The following is a 12,610-nucleotide window of genomic DNA, read 5'->3' as shown; positions in this document are numbered from 1 at the left end:
TTGGGCGACAACACCGGCAGTATTTTTCAGATGGAATCGCGTAGTGTACCAACTACTAACTGAAAATATGCCCGCAAACACGTAAATAAGCTGGACATTTATTTAGGGGGAAATGGCAAATTCAAAAGAAGTTTGCTGGAAGCGATCATTATCAGTAAATAAGCCAAAAGTGACCATTTCTGTCGGTCTCAGTCGAGCAAGCTAGCCTAGCTGCTGTTGCTAGCCAAACTTCACTGAATGTGCTGGAAATGAAAACGTTTCTTTTGACAGAAAAGCTTTTGGCATTGAACAGTGACACACCACACTAGCTTGAGTTTAAATACATTATTTAATGTGACATTACTTACTGTACATGCAAGTCTTGAATTTCTTAAATGTATGATGCTGCATGATGCTGCCACTACAAGGCAAGATACGATACTACCATTGTAGAACTACTTACTGTGCAACAGTCTATCCAGCCTAGCACATCCAAGAAAGTCGTATCTACTGCGTTGTCTCAGTTACACTATCAGGGCTTGTAAACACTGTGACTTGCTAAACAAACAGCTGCAAGAACCAGTGAAATGTTATATACTGCCACTGCTAGCAAACTAACGTTAGCTAGCATCGCTAACGACATTGGCTAACTCAACTTTGGTAGGCTATCCTCAGTCGTTGCAAGTTGGCCAGTGCAAGTACCATTGCTTTTTTTTTTTTTTTTGTCCATTGGGGCAAGTACATTTCTCTTCCACTTGCCCTACAAAAAAATCCACTTAGTTACCTCTAGTAGTACTAGTAGTACAGCAGAAGACATCATGCTAGCTATGGGGTAGCTATTTTTTTTACTTGCCAGTCCCACCTGTTAAATCCCCCCAAGATCATCGCTAGTTAAATATTTTCCCCGACGTTGTTAAACACAGTTCCGAGATGTCCCAAGTTTTGAAGGTACTAGCAGAGCCCATATTAGACATTCTCTGGTACTAGCCTAGTAGTGTTTATTTCCAATGGATTTCAATGGTCTTAAAGCAGACATTTGTCTGTTGTTTCCCCAACGTGACGTCATGCAATGCATTGTGGGGGAAAGAAGAATCATTGCAAAAAGTTGCAACTTTTTTGTATTATATTACATTTTATGACACCCAACAACATGAAATACAATGGATAACAGTTTAAATGTTTATTACCAACAACCAAATAGCGCAAATTTGTTGGAAAAATCAACCTGCCATATGGCCTTTAATACTCAACACCCCAATGGACACCCCCCCCCACCACCACCACCACGTGTGTGTGTTCTGTTGTCACCACTTTCTGCATGCGTGTGTCACATTGGATGACATTTCTTGTCTTCTACTCACACTTAATGACAAAAATGTTTCATAATTACTGTTGCTTCTTTGATATTTTGCTCTCAGTCCAGGAGATTCAGGAGCAAACTATTTTAAGTGTCCATGAGGAAGCTCATCTGACAACAGATGAGCGTCAGCAGGATAGCCTTGAGCTCGGACAGCAGGTATAGGCTATGGTGGCTGTTCAAACCCATTAAATTAAATTCACTGTTCTACCCTACTTGATAATAATATTTTAATTGAATTTCAATAAAGAAAGACAACATCAATTTCCTGGGACAGGATGCCATGTGACTCAGGAATAGGTTGGGGCTGGTGGTGGATAATGGAATGAAGACACCAATAACAATTTTAAAATCCATTTTGGGTTTAATTTAAACAAAGCTTTGCTAAATATGCTTCCTGTGTCCATTGTCTGTGTATGTAGTGTGTTTGAAAACAGCTTGATATCTGCAATGAAAATAGTTATTTACATTGTTTTTTTGTCCCTAAGGAAAGAAAGAAATTTCGTCCCAGGAATGATAGCAGAAAGAGCGCAGGTTTAACTCCTCAAAGTGGTGCTCAATTGAAAAGAAGGTTATACAATGCGTTTCTCATATTTTTGGCATAAAGCACAATGTGAGGGGGGGAAGAGGCCCCGGGGAAGACCCAGGACACGCTGGAGGGACTATGTCACTCGGCTGGCCTGGGAACGCCTCGGGGTCCCCCAGGAAGAGGTGGTGGAAGTGGCCGGGGAGAGGGAAGCCTGGGCCTCCCTGCTTAGGTCGTTGCCCCCGCGACCCGATCCCCGGACAAGCGGCAGATGACGACGACGAGCACAATGTGAAACTAGAGAGGGTACAATTTCTGTCGAAATTGTAGGGTGTTGCTTGCTTGCTTCAGTTGCAGGTGGGCGTTTTCCCTTCTAGTGATATTTTCAAGCATTTAGCCTACTCATATTGCATAATTCATTAAGAACACCCTTTGAAACAAGGAATCCCATTTGAAACAAGCTACTGTAATAACGTTGTCACTGGCAGCCATTAGCTAATGCACTTGATTATACGCTTTACAACCGTGTTGTGGTCTGCAAAAAAACCCACACCTGGTGTCTCAGACCTTGCACAGCAGGCGCATATTCATGTGTATAGATAGGATTAAAATCCATTACTTATACACACAATGACAAGAGTACAACCACAGGATGAATGGGAATTCTCCTTGGGGTCTCTTAGAGAAAGGAGTATGTTGTTGAGTTTCTTATCATTTATTTTTATTTTAACTAATTATTATGTAATCAAAATCTAGGCAAGTGCACCTTTTTGTATGATATTGTAAGTTCCAAATGACAAAACCAAAAGAAAAAGTGTTAAACACAGCTGAAGGAAATTTGTATGCTCCAATAAATATTGAATTATATTTTTAATGTTTGTCCCTTATTATGGATGCCAATACTTTTCTGCATGTTTGTGTTTCACATTATGTGAGCATTCTGATTATGGCTCCAAGGCTTACATTCTGGCCCTATAGGCCCATTACCGCTCACAATAAAAGAGATGCTTATTTTTATACATGAACACGAGAAGTTGAGTAATGGGTGTTTTTTGTTTTGTAAGAAATATTTATGTAAAAATTGTCCTTAATTAAAGCTAACAACCCTGTTTGCTGCAGTTAGGATTAATTTGTCTCACATACTAATTTGTCATGTTTAAAATGTTTAGTATGATAGTGTAGACATCACTCTTTCAAGTGCACAATCCAATACACTGTTTATAACACAATCATGGGGCAGTGACCTAAAAATGACATTGGACAATTAAATAATTCACATTGTCATGGTAATAACAGTCAAGAAACAATGGATATCTTGCACACATTACTCTCATTAATGTGCACTAACATTTAATCAACTGTGACATTACCTGACAAAGGCCGATGGAACAGTCATAGGATCGATGTGGCGGTAACGTGGTGGCCTTGTGTCTAATGGAAACCTCCTTTAGTGGATGATAAACAGGAAGAACTCGATAGGGTTCAAGGGGCTCTTGGGACTCGGGAGAGATTTCTGAGGAACAGGGGAAGCGTGGCAGCTGGGTCCCCACTCAAGGATAGTGTTGGTGAACCAGTCAATTTGGGGGTTATGCCGAAGAAGCCAGGGGTAGCCTAAGACTATAGGAAATGCTGTAGGCTGGATGAGATAGAACAGAAATCTTGTGCTCTGGCTGAATCCGCTGGGTCCATAGCAGGCCTGGGCTGGTAATCTGGCATACCGGGCCGACGCACTTGGGGCCGATCCATGTTAGCTTGACACGTTTGATGTGGTAATTTCATACACAAGGCATACACACAGGTTTGAAGACTCGTTCTCGCCCCCTACAGTGCAATTTGGCTAGGTGTACATCCGCGCTAAAATATCAAGGTGAAAGTCATCATAGCTTGCGTAGTATAGACCCAGCTACCAACCCAACTTTGAGAATAGATTAACTGCGATTTTTTTTTTATCGCTCGATAAGAGTCTCATGTAAACGCGGCACGTTAACGCCGATAATGGCCCACCACTAATATATATATATTTTTTATAAACTTAAAATTGGCCATTGACTGGCTCATAAAGCAGGGACAGCGGCCCATTGGATCATTTTCCATACTGACACTGGGCTAGCCCAATCACATCTCTTAAAGGGGTCATTGACTGCAAAACCGAGTTTACCTTGTCATAATTGAGTAACGACAGTTTGTGGGTAAAATGGACATACAGTGAACCTCAAAGTCCATTGAAACCTCTTTCCTATGCAAATCTCACAATTTGAAACTGCTGCTGTAAAAGGTTGGTTTTAAAAAATCCACCCTATTTGGCTCTGGTCTGTACCTTTGTCACACCCCAATCTCAGGGTTCACATAGATCTCAGACATTAGTTTAACTACTCTGTGTACTTCCACGGGAATTACAAAGAAGAAAGTTTCAAAGATATACAACATGGACAATGGTCGTAAATGCAGTGTTCCAGGCTGTACAGGGAATGCTGACACTTTGCATAGTCTTCCCAAGGAACCAAACACCCGACGGGCATGGATGATGTTTGTCTATGAGAAGATCCCTGTGAAGTTAAACAAATTATTCATTTTCTCGAACCATTTCACCAAAGACAGTTTTGAAAACCCTTGAACATTATAAAACAGAATTTGCTAAGAAGCTGTTGCTGAAAAGAGGTGCTGTTCCGACCATATGCTCATCACAACCGCAAGCTGTATGATTTTGTCTCTAACAGTTATTAGCAATGCTAATGTCTCCTGTATCTAGCATAGGTAGAATGTGTGATGATTTAGTTTAATGGCAATGGGGCTAACGCTATTTCATTTTCGTGACTGTGTTTCATTCGAATAAATAACCTGTGTTGTCATGTAAATCTTCAATTTATTAAGCATGTTTGGCTATGTTGCGTCTTTGCTCTGCAGCTTCGCTCGTTGTAAACCAACCAATCAGCGCGCAAGTGAAGAACTCGCCCGGGGAGCCAAATGTGCTAGGACCGCCACTGAGCATACCTTAAAAGGGAGAAAACCTCACGTTTTATTCTAGGGCTATTTCACAGGGTTGCATTAGGGCGCAATGTTACATACTGATGAAGAAAATTACGTCACCCTGCTGAAAATGATGGAGATGGGTTACATTTATGGAACTATCCGATTGAAAAGTGAATGTCTCAGTTATTCCTTATATTATACTCTAAGTTGTATTATGGGAAATTTGATGCTAAGCTGTGACTGAGTAAAACCAAATAGAAGTGTGAAACGTTGGTTTTAGCAAAGGAGGGTAGGGAAGTACCACTCCATGGAATGCAGAGGCCTAGCCGTAAATTAGAACGTACACATATGGCCAAGCTGCAGGAAAACTACCAACCAAGTCTGAAGCTGTCACCCAGGTCAGGCCTAGGTCTGTGTCTAGGGGTTTCCTATGTTTATAAAGCACGAGCATCCCATACCAACTAGAAAACAGCCTAAGATGTGTGTGCACCCAACACGAGCCTGGACATGGTCAGATTTATGTAAGGACAGAGATGCCAACGTGACCCAGCTTCTGTAATCAGAAACCCTAGTATAGGGGCCAATTGGGTGACAAAGCGTAGAAATGGTCATCAACAGAAAGGTACCAATAATGTGAGGATGCATAATGTATCTGTGACCAACAGTATTGTACCAATAGCAAAAAATGACACAAATAATAGGCAGAAAATACAGTATATAAGAGGATGTTTGGAGAGAACTTGCCAGTCTGCTCTTGGGAGCTTACTCACTAGGATACCTTTTTTACCCTGTGTTGGAATAAACTTTTGCATCAATACTCTGAGTTTCAGTGCATCTGTTTGGACTTAGCCTGATTTTTGACTGGTTTGGACTTAGAATAATTTTCAACGTTGGGACTTAGCCTGATTTTTGACGGGTCAACACTTAGAATAATTTTCATAGTTTGGACTTAGTTTATTTTTGACTTGTACGGATTTAGGATTTTCTTCACTTCGACACTCTGATTTATTTTCACTATACACGGGAACTTGCAAAAATCATTTACGACAATACCCTATTCGGAGACCTTAAGGAACTGTGAAATACCCTTTAAAATCAGTCAATGACCCCTTTAACAGGCTTCACCCAGTGGCGGAACCAGACTTTTATATATGGGGTGGCCAAGGGGTGGCCAGGGCTACTTAAGGGGGTCCACAGATCATGACTGAAAATGGGTGCGTAACCTTAGCCTGGCATCTAAGCAGTGTAAATTATTCATATGATTGCTGATGAGAAATACAAATTCACTTATTAAGCCTGAGTTCTTCAATGTGGCCTAGTATGGTCCACTAGGGTTACTTTAATCAAATTCTACATTTACTAAGAATAGACTGTGTCTCTACATCTGAATTGCAACTCATTTCCTTCTTACACACCATGAGCGTCGTGCCCCAGTATAAATCCGCTGTGCCCCAGTAAAAAATAAAAATTAAAAGCAGTATCCAAATCAACACTTGTAAAAGCTGATGCATGCAGAATTCCATGTCAGCACGCTCTGTTGTCGAAAAAATAGTCTAAGTTTTTAACCAATATCAAAAAGTAAAACAGCACGGAAACGGCAGCAAAGTTTGATGCAAAGTGTTTATTCGAATCTAACACAAAGGATTGATTCCAACAAACGCGAGTAGACCCCGGAGTCTGACTCCACTTTTTTCTCTGGACATCTGCTTATATATTTTTCCTCCATTATTTTATGCTATTTTATCATTGGTACATTATATGTGGTCACAGATTCATGTATGCTCGGTTGGTCCATTGTCACAGAATTTGCATAGCCTGGACGTTCCCTAACTTTCTCCCATCCAGTGCCCACGTGGGGCTTTGCAGCCCAGCTGCACGGTCATACAGAGTTTAAGGACATAAATCTGTCGCCTGAAGTCTGGCGCTTGTAGTTCTCAATATCTGGGCCTTGTAGTCTTTCATGGGAGAGGCCTACACACACTTCTCTCTGTTGCTCTCAAACTCTATCTATCTGGACTTCCACATTTTGGCCTTTATATCTTCTACGTTTTAATGGTAATACTAATCAGTCAACAGCTTTGCATCTGGTTTTCAGTAATGTAGCATATACAAGTAATAAAGGTGATTAAGAGGTTCATTCTCAATCATATAATCCATAATCATTTCAACTTCATAATTACAGCAGTGTGATGTTTTTTTTCCACTACAGCTCTTCTGAGCTGGCCAAATAGCCACTGCAGCAAGCACACAGAAGTCCAGGTGTTGGACTCGGCACACAAGTCAGAATTGAAGTAAGCTAAGAAAACATTACAGAACTAAAGATAATTTCTAAATGAGAGGCCTACCGATCATCTTATTTTGATTAAAACAAAAACATTATTACATGAAGCTCAAAAAACAGTATTTCCGCTCAAATTAATGTGCAAAAAATGTGCGCGCTCGCATTAACTATTGATGTCGCTGCCAAAGCTGATATCAAACTTGCATCCCTGAACTGTTGTATAGTGGGTTAAGCAATGGGAGTTTCTATAGCCTCGTAGTGCATCGTGCGCAGGAAGCTTGAAAGATAAAAAGATATGAATATGGGCCTGTGCCTCAGTAGAGTTTTATGTCTAACAACGCCTCTATTACACACAGTGGACTGTACTCACAAATCGGAGAGACTTTGGTCACTCTGTTTTAATGAATATATAATCAGGGACAAACCCGGGTAGAGGTTAGATCCTTTGATGAATCTTTTACATTAAAACATAACTATTACTGTATACTCACACAAAAAAATGCCACAGTCATCAAAACAAGAACACTCATGAATCAAGAACCAATATTTTTAAGTGAGGCTTAAAAGAAAAAACGTTTGTGTAGGCTACGTGTGGCCTACAAACTCAAGCTAAACTTAGCATGTGACTGACTGCCTAGTATGTTCTGACCTGGTGCCTGTAGCCTCGGGGAGCAAGCTGCTCTGAGGTCTTTGGGTGGTGCAAAGACTGGGGCCTATTTCCACCTGATACTGTTTGCTCAGCTTTTTGAAGAAGTTTGCTATCTCACCCCTTCTTTTAATGTTTGAAGTGAACCCTAAGCAAAAATAACACGTAAACTAGGCCTACACATCCATTTACCCACATTTGAGTCCAATCTCAATCTTAAATATATCTCCATTATTATCGTCAATCAACTACCAGCCTTAAAGTTACTAGATCATGGCTAGCCCTACTCTGAAATACAGAATCAGAATTGGATTTATTCGCCATGAATGTTTGCACAGACAAGGAATTTGCTTTGGCAGGGAGGTGCATACAATAAACATATACGAATCTTAAATTCAGATGAGGTCTAACTATACTAAAGATACACAAACTAGCAATACCAAGTGGAATACAACCTAAACAAAATACACAATAAAATAAAATATAAGTTGCCAATTTACAATATAAAATACAATCTAAAATAGAAATATTACAGGAATTGAATGTAGTGCAAAATGTAAATAGTTTTAAAGACATTCAGTCAGTGTGAGCTCTTGGCCTTGTGAGGAGGCCAACAGCGGCGTGAGGTTTTGGCCCTGATGGACCGCAGCGTTCTGCCGGAGGGGAGTGACTGAAACAGGGAGTGTCCAGGGTGGGAGGAGTCCGCCACAATCTTCCTCGCCCGTCTCAGGGACCTCGAGGTGTGCAGGTCCTCGAGGGAAGGTAGATTGCAACCAATCACCTTCTTTGCAGTGCGGATGATACGCTGCAGCCTGCTCTTGTCCTTGGCAGTGGCAGCAGCGTACCAGGTGGTGATGGAAGAGGTGAGGATGGACTCAATAATGGTGTGTAGAAGTGCACCATCATTGTCTTTGGTAGGTTGAATTTCTTCAGCTGCCGCAGGAAGTACATCCTCTGTTGTGCTTTCTTGGTGAGGGAACTAATGTTCAGTTCCCACTTGAGGTCCTGGGAGAGGATAGTGCCCAGGAAGCGGAAGGACTCCACAGTGTTGACTGGGGAGTCACACAGGGTGATGGGGTGAGTGAGGCGGTGTTCTTCCTGAAGTTCACAACCATCTCCACTGTCTTGAGAGCATTAAGCTCTAGGTTGTTCTGGCTGCACCAGGTCACCAGGTTGTCTGCTTCCCACCTATAATCAGACTCGTCTCCACCAGAGATGAGCCCAATGAGGGTGGTGTTGTACGCAAACTTCAGGAGTTTCACGGACGGATGACTGGAGGTGCAGTCAAAGAGCAGAGAAGTGTACAGGGAGAAGAGCAGAGGAGAAAGGACGCAGCCCTGGGGAGATCCAGTGCTGATGGACCGGGAATTAGAGACTTATGTCAGAGCCTGTTTAAGGAGAGCCTTGCCACTCCCTATTAAACCCCATTGTACCGAATTTGGCTGCAGTTCCACCAGAGTTCCACTGGGGGTGATCGCGAGCGAGTGCATGTTGAATGGGAGTCTATGGAGCTAAACGGCTAAATTTGTCTCTTTCGCCCGATTGTCGTTGAAAAATCTCCGATTTGATTGTAGTTTGTGCATGTTCAACATGGATTATAGGTCGAAAATTGAATGAACGAGTACTTATGTCCTTTTGATTTCTTACATGGTGAGTCGTTGATGCCCATAACACGCTAGCATTCTGCTACTGAATGCTGATTGGTTAGTAAAGGACTGATACGACCAGAGCTCCCGCTTGATGGCATCCGAAGCGGAATCAGAATGTCGGAGCATTAGCAACATTAGCAACAACATTAGCAAGCCAAAACTCTTTCAAGCATGTGTATTGACAGGGAGAGCCTAACCTGTCAGCTGTGTTGTCAATGCCCTGAGAGAAAAATGTAAGTGACCAGAGCTTGCCGTCAAGCAGTAGCTCTGGTCGTACGATGTTTATGACGTCAATGACATTTTCAAAAGCTTTTTAGAACAGAAAGGCGACTTTCAAAAAATCTAAAACCCGGCAGTGTGTATTTTTTGGGCCTCCCCTTTCGAATTCAGAATTCAAGTTACTGGACAAGAAATTATATCCTGAGAAAAGTGGATTTTGAGGGGTACCGCTCCATAGACCTCCATTTATTCTGCACTCGCTCGTTAGCGCCCTCACATGGAATTTCAACCAGTTCAGAACCTGGAAGTTTTCCGAGAGTGGCAGTTCTCTCTATATTAGACATTCTCTGCTTATGTTCCCAGCTTAACGCACTGCTTCCTGTCAGACAGGAAGTCTGTGATCCACCTGCTGGTGGAATCAGGCACGTTCAGCTGGGAGAGCTTGTCCTGAAGCAGAGCGGGGATGGTGGTATTAAAGGCAGAGCTGAAGTCCACAAACAGGATCCTGGCGTAGGATGCTGGGGAGTCCAGGTGCTGTAGAGTGAAGTGGAGGGCCATATTAACTGCATCATCCACAGACCTGTTGGCTCTGTAGGCAAACTGCAGGGGGTCCAGTAGAGGGTCTGTGATGGATTTAAGGTGTGCCAGCACCAGGCGCTCAAAAGACTTCATTACCACAGAGGTCAGGGCGACGGGTCTGTAGTCATTATGTCCAGTTGGCCTGGGCTTTTCGGGCACAGGGATGATGGTGGAGGACTTGAGACAGGCTGGCACATGGCATGTCTCCAGGGAGGTGTTGAAGAGACAGCAGAGACAGCTGGTCAGCACAGTTCTTTAGGGTGGCTGGAGAGACAGAGTCCGGCCCAGCTGCTTTGCGGGGGTTCTGTCTCTTGAACAGTTTGTTCACTTCTCTCTCCTGAATGGAGAGGGTCGTCACTGTAGAGGGGGGGGAGGCCTCACGGGTGGAAAGGGGTTGTTCAGGACTGTCCAATTGTCTTTCAAAACGACAGTAGAACTCGTTCAGGTCGTTGACCAGACGAGAGTCGTTAGTGGAGTGGGGGGCTCTGGGCTGGAAGTTGGTGATCTGCCTGAGGCCTCTCCAGACAGAAGCAGAGTCGTTAGCAGAGAACTGGCGCCTCTCTGAGTACAGTCGTTTAGACCAGTGGTCCCCAACCCCCGGGCCGCGGACCGGTACCGGTCCGTGGGTCATTTGGTACCGGTCCGCAGAGAAAGAATAAATAATTACATTATTTCAGTTTTATAAAAAATAAAAATAAATGTATTTTTCATGCACCTTAAATATTTGTTTTTGTGTTGCGTCTTATTTTGAAGGCATGTTTAAATATTATTATTATCACGTTTATTATTGTATTTAGAAAATGCCACCGTTTGTATGCCGGTCGTATCATTTTATTTTATGTATTTATGCGCCACGCCTTAAAGGCCGGTCCGTGAAAATATTGCAACATTAAACCGGTCCGTGGCGCAAAAAAGGTTGGGGACCGCTGGTTTAGACTCTCTCACCGCCTTGCTAAACCTGTTCTTCGACTCCTTGAATATGTTCCTGTCACCACTCCTAAACGCGGCCTTTTTGTCCAGCCTCAGCCTTCTGAGTTTAGCTGTAAACCAGGGTTTGTCGTTGTTGTAGCTCACATTGGTGCGTGTTGGTATACAGCAGTCCTCACAGAAGCTGATGTATGATGTCACAGCCTCTGTGAGCTCATCCAGACTATTGGAGGCAGTCATGAACATATCCCAGTCAGTAGAGTCCAAGCACGCCCGCAGTTCCTCCATAGTCTCACAGGTCCACTGTTTCGATGTCCTCACAGCAGGCTTGTAGCGCTTAAGCTTCTGCCTGTATGTAGGAATCAGGTGAACCATGGCGTGGTCTGACTGACCCAGTGCTGCTCGGGGAACCGCATGGTATGCTTTACTGATTGAAGAGTAGCAGTGATCCAAAATGTTCCCTTCTCTGGTAGGGCATTTGATGAGTTGTCTGTATTTGGGGAGTTCTTGAGTGAGATTGCCTTTGTTAAAGTCGCCTAGCACAATCACCAAGGAATCTGGATTTTCATGCTCCATGGACAATATCTGGTTGGCGAGCATACGTTGAGCCTCGCTGGCGCTAGCCTGAGGGCGCATGAAGACGCCGACCAGTATGAATGAAGCAAACTCACGTGGCGAGTAAAAAGGTTTACAGTTAATAAAAAATGATTCCAGATCAGGAGAACAGTGCTGCAGAATCACTGTCACATCTTCACACCAGCACTGTTAATGTAAAAACAAATACCACCACCTTTCGTTTTGCCAGAGACCACAGGGTCACGATCCGCTCTCAGCAGTTTGAAACCTGCTAGCTGTAGCACAGAGTCTGGGATCAGTTCACTCAGCCATCTCTCCGTAAAGCAAAAAACGGAAGATGAGTCGAAAGTCTTTTCCACACCAGTAGCTGAAGTTCATCCAGTTTGTTGCTCAGTGAACGCACGTTGGAGAGAAATATCCCCGGTAACGCTGTGCGTGCCCCACGCCGACGGAGTCGCACCAGTGCACCGGCTCGTTTGCCTCCTCTCCGGCACTTCGCTGCTTGGACAAAGCCGAGGGTGGCTATGACTATAATTCCCACTAATTCTGCCACTGGTAACAGAAAAAAGGGAAATAAATCCGCAGGAGTAGTGTAGTCCTGATGTTTAGAAGTACTTCTCTTGTTAGAGAACCCCGGAAATCTTGGCAGAACACTGAATTAACGACAAAACAAGACAAAACAGAGAGCACCTAGCTACCGCGGCTGCCTTCGTCGGCGTCATCTTGATCATCTTAATACGTATTTCAAACCGGCATTATACAGTAGCAAACAGGGTAGCTATCTGACTGCAGTGTTAATCTTTTGTAACGTTAATAGATTGATAAGGCATATCATTATGGAATTTTAGCAGTTAAAGTGCAAAAATAGTGTAGCGACCCACACAGAAAGACGTGTGTTAGG

The sequence above is a fragment of the Hypomesus nipponensis genome, chromosome 23 (genome assembly GCF_054491055.1).
Source record: "Hypomesus nipponensis isolate SF chromosome 23, ASM5449105v1, whole genome shotgun sequence".
Taxonomy (NCBI): Eukaryota; Metazoa; Chordata; class Actinopteri; order Osmeriformes; family Osmeridae; genus Hypomesus; species Hypomesus nipponensis.
The sequence above is the reverse complement of the archived record's forward strand: the minus strand, read 5'-3'. Positions refer to the sequence as shown.